The 6,624-nt window shown below is 40.8% G+C and overlaps 1 non-coding gene across 1 annotated transcript; it reads left to right on the forward strand.

Moving 5' to 3' along the window:
* Window positions 1–5,955: 5,955 nt before the first annotated feature.
* Window positions 5,956–6,066, forward strand: LOC137727173 (small nucleolar RNA R71). The gene has a single exon (XR_011067743.1). It is a non-coding gene; the product is annotated as a small nucleolar RNA R71 (small nucleolar RNA).
* Window positions 6,067–6,624: the final 558 nt, after the last annotated feature.

The following is a 6,624-nucleotide window of genomic DNA, read 5'->3' on the forward strand; positions in this document are numbered from 1 at the left end:
CACTTTTGAAAAATGACTAACTCATCGAACCTTAGCTTAGATTTGAGTCTCAGCAGCGATCCGGTTGCGCCCCGTCAAGGTAATGTATGGCGCCCTTCTTTTTTATCTTCTAATGGTCCTCTTTCAGGTGAAGACTCCATGATGACCGATGCAACAACAGCTACGATAGTAGCTAGGAACCTCCTTACTCCTAAGGACAGTAGGCTGCTTTCAGGACGGTCCGATGAGTTGGCCGTTCAAGAGTCTCTCGCTCTCAGCGTTCAATGTGCAGGCTCTGTGTCCAACATGGGCCAACGCCTGCTTGCTCGGTCCCGCCAAGTGGAATCGTTGATGGCAGAGGTGGAAAGTCTTAAGCAGGAGATCAAACAGCTTAAGTACGAGAATAGAAGTTTGCATGTGCTTGCAAATAACTATTCGTCGGGCATGAAGAGGAAGCTTGATGAACTGCAAGAATCTGAGGGTCGAATTCACAGTGACCGTCAAAGGCTTGCGGCTTATCTCCAGAGGCACCTTTTTCCTGGGTCATCCAGCGTTTGGCCAAGTATTGAGGCCTGGAATGCTCCCGCTCCGATGCCTCCCGCTTTGATGCCTTCTGCTCCGATGCCTTCTGCTCCGACGCCTCGTAGTGGGGCTTCACGTAAACATCCTTTGTGAAGGCTCATCTTTCTGCCATGTTTATTTTTATTCTTTTTTTTTTTTTTTTTTTTTTTTTTTTTTTAATCAAATCAAACGGCATGGAATTGATCTTTGAATGGAGGGTGATACTTGAAATGATCCAGTAATGGTTTAAATTCTAGAGTGGATGCCTGAATCATTAACAACATATTAGTATAAAAGAAAATTGAAATTCGGGGAGGCGGCTTACCTTTGTGCTCCGACATGAACTTAAAAACACCCCTTCGAAAGTTATGACATGTCCCGTGTCATAAAACCCTTTTTCATAGCAACCCAATAGTTTGTCTACAAACATAGCCCTCATATACATTCGTATTAGTAAGCAAAAACACACTTAACCAAAACTAACACAACTAACACAAAAAAAAACACAAACCTTCCATCCCACACCCAAACCTAACCAAAGCATTGTCCTCGATGCTTAAAATTGTATGTAATGCAAGTAGGCAAAGAATATGGAATGGTGACAACATAAACACAAAATGAGGAAAGAACACAAACCACACTAGGTTGCCTCCTAGTAAGCGCTTTATTTAATGTCTAGGCAAGACATGGTAGCTTGTTCACGGTGTTGTAAACTCAAGAAAATCTACAACTTGATAAACTTGCTCTTCCTCCACTTTCTCCAAATATGGTTTCAATCGCTGCCCATTGACTTTAAAAGAGGTGTCATTCTTCATGTTCTCTATCTCCACAGCTCCATGGGGAAATGTTTGCAGCACCTTAAATGGTCCCACCCACCTAGACTTCAATTTACCTGGAAAAAGTCTCAAACGTGAGTCATACAACAGTACTTTCATACCTTGGTGAAACTCCTTCCGTAGGATGGCCTTGTCATGATAGAGCTTAGTCCGTTCCTTGTAGATTTTGGCATTCTCATATGCTTCATTTCTGAGTTCTTCCAACTCATTAAGTTGGAGCTTCCTTGTTATTCCAGCATCCTTGTAATCAAAGTTGAACTTCTTGATGGCCCAATATGCACGGTGTTCAAGCTCCATAGGCAAATGACAAGCTTTCCCAAACACAAGGCGATAAGGACTCATGCCAATGGGGGTCTTATATGCTGTTCTATATGCCCATAGTGCATCATTCAACCTCAGTGACCAATCCTTCCTTGTAGGGCTTACGGTCTTCATCAAAATGTTCTTGATCTCCCTATTGCTAATCTCCACTTGTCCTGAGGTTTGAGGATGGTACGGGGTTGCCACTTTGTGGTTGATGTTGTACTTCTTCATCAAGGATTCAAAGGGTTTGTTGCAGAAATGGCTGCCACCATCACTACTAATAGCTCTTGGGGTTCCAAACCTACAAAAAATCACATCTTTAAGAAAATTCAAAACAACCTTATGATCATTAGTTATTGTAGCAATGGCTTCAACCCATTTGGATACATAATCTACTGCCACTAATATGTATAAGTAACCAAAAGATGATGGAAATGGTCCCATGAAATCGATTCCCCAAACATCAAAGAGCTCCACCACCAAAATGTTGTTCAATGGCATCTCATTTCTTCGGCTAATGTTCCCCATTTTCTGGCACCTATCACACTTAGAACAAAAATCAAAAGCATCTTTGAATAAAGTAGGCCAAAAGAAACCAGATTGTAAAACCTTTAGAGATGTCTTTTTGGCACCAAAATGTCCTCCACATGCCAATGTATGGCTGAACGTTAGAATGCTTTGTTGCTCACTCTCTGGGACACACCTCCTAATGATTTGGTCAGGGCAATATTTAAACAAATATGGTTCGTCCCAAACGTAGTGCTTTACCATGGCAAGGAACTTCTTTCTTTCCTGAAAAGAAAGGTCATTTCTAATTATACCACAAACAAGATAATTAACAAAATCAGCATACCATGGTTCTTTTTCTTGAATAACAAGGAGTTGTTCATCAGGAAATGATTCATTTAGAGGCAAAGGTTGTCCAACTCCATGGTTTTCATTGAGCCGTGACAAATGGTCAGCCACAACATTATCACTTCCCTTCTTATCTCGAATTTCCAAGTCAAACTCTTGTAGTAAGAGTATCCATCTAATTAAGCGTGGCTTAGCATCCTTTTTTGTCATCAAGTACCTAAGGGCTGCATGATCAGAAAACACAATAACTTTAGATCCAACAAGATATGACCGAAACTTCTCTAAGGCAAAAACAATAGCAAGCAACTCCTTTTTAGTTGTGGAATAGTTAAGTTGAGCATCATTTAGAGTCCGGCTTGCATAGTAGATCACGTGTGGGAGCTTGTTCACCCTTTGCCCTAAAACTGCACCAATAGTATAGTCAGAGGCATCACACATTAATTCAAAAGGTAAAGACCAATCTGGTGCCATAATAATAGGGGTCGAGGTTAATTCATGTTTCAAAGTATTGAATGCATCCATACAAGCTTTATCAAAATGAAATACAACATCTTTAGCTAACAGATTGCATAATGGACGAGTGATCATTGAAAAGTTCTTAATGAAACGACGATAAAAACCCGCATGTCCCAAAAAACTTCTTACTCCCTTAACGGTTGTGGGAGCTGCCATATTGGTGATGATGTCAATTTTGGCTTTGTCCACCTCCATTCCTTGGCTAGAGATTACATGCCCCAACACAATTCCTTGTTTCACCATAAATTGGCACTTTTCCCAATTGAGAACCAAATTTGTTTCCTGACATCTTTGAAGTACTAAAGAGAGATGGTTAAGACATTCATCAAAAGAGGAACCAAACACTGAAAAGTCATCCATAAATACCTCAATGAATCTTTCTACCATGTCAGAAAAGATTGCCAACATGCATCTTTGGAATGTTGCTGGAGCATTGCAAAGTCCAAAAGGCATTCTCCTATATGCAAATGTGCCAAACGGGCAAGTAAAGGTAGTTTTCTCTTGATCCTCCGGAGCAATTGCAATTTGATTGTAACCTGAGTAACCATCAAGAAAACAATAGTGTGAGTAACCTGCCAATCTCTCAAGCATTTGATCTATGAAAGGCATAGGAAAGTAATCTTTTCTAGTGCTAGAATTCAACTTCCTGTAATCGGTGCAAACACGCCAACTAGTCGTGGGCTTTATGGGCACAAGCTCTTTGTTTTCATTCTTCATCACCGTGATTCCCACCTTCTTAGGTACCACCTGAATAGCACTCACCCATTTGCTATCAGAAATGGGATATATGATCCCCATATCTAACAACTTCAACACTTCATTTCTCACAACTTCCTTCATGTGTGGATTGAGCCTCCTTTGTGGTTCACGGGTTGACTTTGCTCCTTCTTCCAAAAGAATCCTATGCATGCACATGGTAGGGCTTATTCCCTTGATATCTGCAATAGACCAACCAATAACTGATTTGAACTCTTTTAACACCCTAATTAGTTTATCTTCTTCATTTGGGGTGAGGTCAGAAGTTATGATAACTGGAAGAGTTTCAAATTCAGCTAGATATGCATACTTTAGATGTGGTGGAAGTGGTTTAAGTTCAAGTTTTGGTGCCTTAACAGTGGAAGGGATTAAATGTGACCTTGATGGTTCTAAAGGCTCTAAAAGAGGTAAAATATTCAAAGGATACGGTGCCAATGCTTCCAAGGCAGCTACCTCTTCCATGAGTGCATCTTCTTCATCAAACTCATCTTGAGATTGACTCAAAACAGTTTGTAATGGTTCATTAGATTGTGCCTGCAAGAACTTAAAGAAAACAAGCGAATCAAGCACATCAATGGCATAACAATCAAGAGATGAAGAAGGATATGAAAGAGACTCAAACACTTTGAATTGAACGGTCTCTCCTAGCACTGTCATAGTGAGGAGTCCATTTTGCACATCAATGATGGTCTTGGCCGTGGCCATAAACGGTCTCCCAAGCAAAATAGGCAACTCTCGGTCATGTATAGGAGCTTCTTCCATGTCCAACACTACAAAATCCGCAGGCAAGATTAGTTTATCAATTTGAACTAGAATATCCTCTACTATACCTCTTGGATATTTCACGGATCTGTCCGCAAGTTGTAATGAGATGGTGGTGGCTTTCAATTCCCCCAAACCTAGTTGAAGGTACACGGAATAAGGCATTAAGTTGATGCTAGCACCTAAGTCAAGCATCGCCTTCTCTACCTTCTTGTCCCCTATGGTGATGTTGATAGAAAAACTTCCTGGATCCTTGAGCTTTGGTGGAAGTTTTCTTTGCAACACGGCACTTACATTCTCGGACACCACTACCTTCTCATGTGGTCCATACTTCCTTTTGTAGTTGTTTAACTCTTTGAAGAACTTCCCATAAGCTGGCATGTTCCTAATGACATCGAGCAAAGGTAAGTTAACATTTACCTTACTTAGAATATCAAAAATCTCTTTAAATGACTTATCCTGCTTGCTCTTGGCAAGTCTTCCAGGGAATGGTATTGGTGGAGTGTAAGGTTTCTCGGCCTTGTGAAGATTTGGTGCTTCAAACGAGGGAGTAGCATGGCTTGGTTCCTCATTTGGTTTCTCATTTTCTCCTTGAGTAACCCCTGCATTCACATGATCAGATTCATTAGTAACTTCATTGCCAACTCTATTATTGATAACCTTACCACTTTTAAGTGTAGTGATTGCTTTGGCTTGCTCTTGGTTCCTTTGGAGTATCACGGGTTGGCTTGGAAACTTTCCAACCTCTCTTTGGCTCAAGGCATCTGCAATCTGCCCCAATTGTGTCTCCATTTTGGTTAGAGCCGCCGAATGTTGTTGGAGAGTGCTATTGGTGGTTTGTTGGAATTGCAAGGTATTTTGGGCTAACAATTTAACCGTATCCTCAAGAGTAGGTTTTGGTTAGAAGTTTTGGAATTGATTGTTGTTCTTCCACGAAAGATTGGGATGATCTCTCCAACTTGGGTTATATGTATTGGAATACACATCATTCCTTGGCCTTTGATTGTAAGAATTCATGAGGTTCACTTGCTCTTGGACATACTCGGGGTAAGCCTCCCTAGATGGACATTGATGAGTAAGGTGGCTTGGTATGTTGCAAATGGCACACACTTCACTTGCTTTTGGCACCATGTTGAGCACGGATTCAAGCTTCTTTTCTAGGTTAGCTACCTGCAAAGAAAGATCATGATTAGAGCTTGTTTCATATACTCCAACTCTCTTACCCCTTACATCTTTGTGTTGAGCATTAGATCCCAACATCTCATAAATGTTATATGACTCTTGAGCATTCTTTTTCTTCAAAGCTCCACCTGCTGCATTATCAACAGTTGATTGACATGTTTGGGTTAGTCCATCATAGAAAATTTGCATTTGTAAGTGAAGAGGTAACCCATGGTGTGGACATTGCAACAAAAGGCCTTTAAAGCGCTCCCAACACTCATTGAAAGGTTCTCCATCATCTTGTTTGAAGTTGAAGATTTGTCCCCTTAATGTGGCTGTCTTTTGAGTGGAAAAGAACTTTTCCAAAAACTTCTTAGCCACGGCATCCCATGTGGTGAGTGAACCAGGTACTAGAGTCATTAACCAACCCTTGGCCCTATCTTTCAAGGTGTAAGGGAACACTCTCATCCTCAGATTTGCTTCACTTACTCCCTGTAAAGGTAACCCACTCACAACATTGTAAAATTCTTTAATATGAGCTAAAGGATCTTCATTAGGTAAGCCATAAAAAGAAGGAAACATATGGAAATGTGAAGATTTAAGATCATAGTTTCTAGCTTCTGTGGGCAGCAAGATGCATGAAGGTGAATTTGGTATGATTGGTTGAGCAAAATCCTCCAAAGCTCGAAGATCATCTTGGTTGCCCGCCATCTCTTCTTCTCTTTCCCAATTAAAGTGCTCAGATCCTTCACTTATTGGACTAGACGGTTTCCCTTCCTCTTCTTCACGGACAATGGAGGAACTTGTTGGCACAAAGCTTTCCAAAGTGTTGCCCTTTAACCGTTCAATTCTTTGGCCTAATTCAGCAAGACTATTTGACATATACTACCTGAAA

Source organism: Pyrus communis, chromosome 2 (genome assembly GCF_963583255.1).
Source record: "Pyrus communis chromosome 2, drPyrComm1.1, whole genome shotgun sequence".
In the NCBI taxonomy this organism is placed as follows: Eukaryota; Viridiplantae; Streptophyta; class Magnoliopsida; order Rosales; family Rosaceae; genus Pyrus; species Pyrus communis.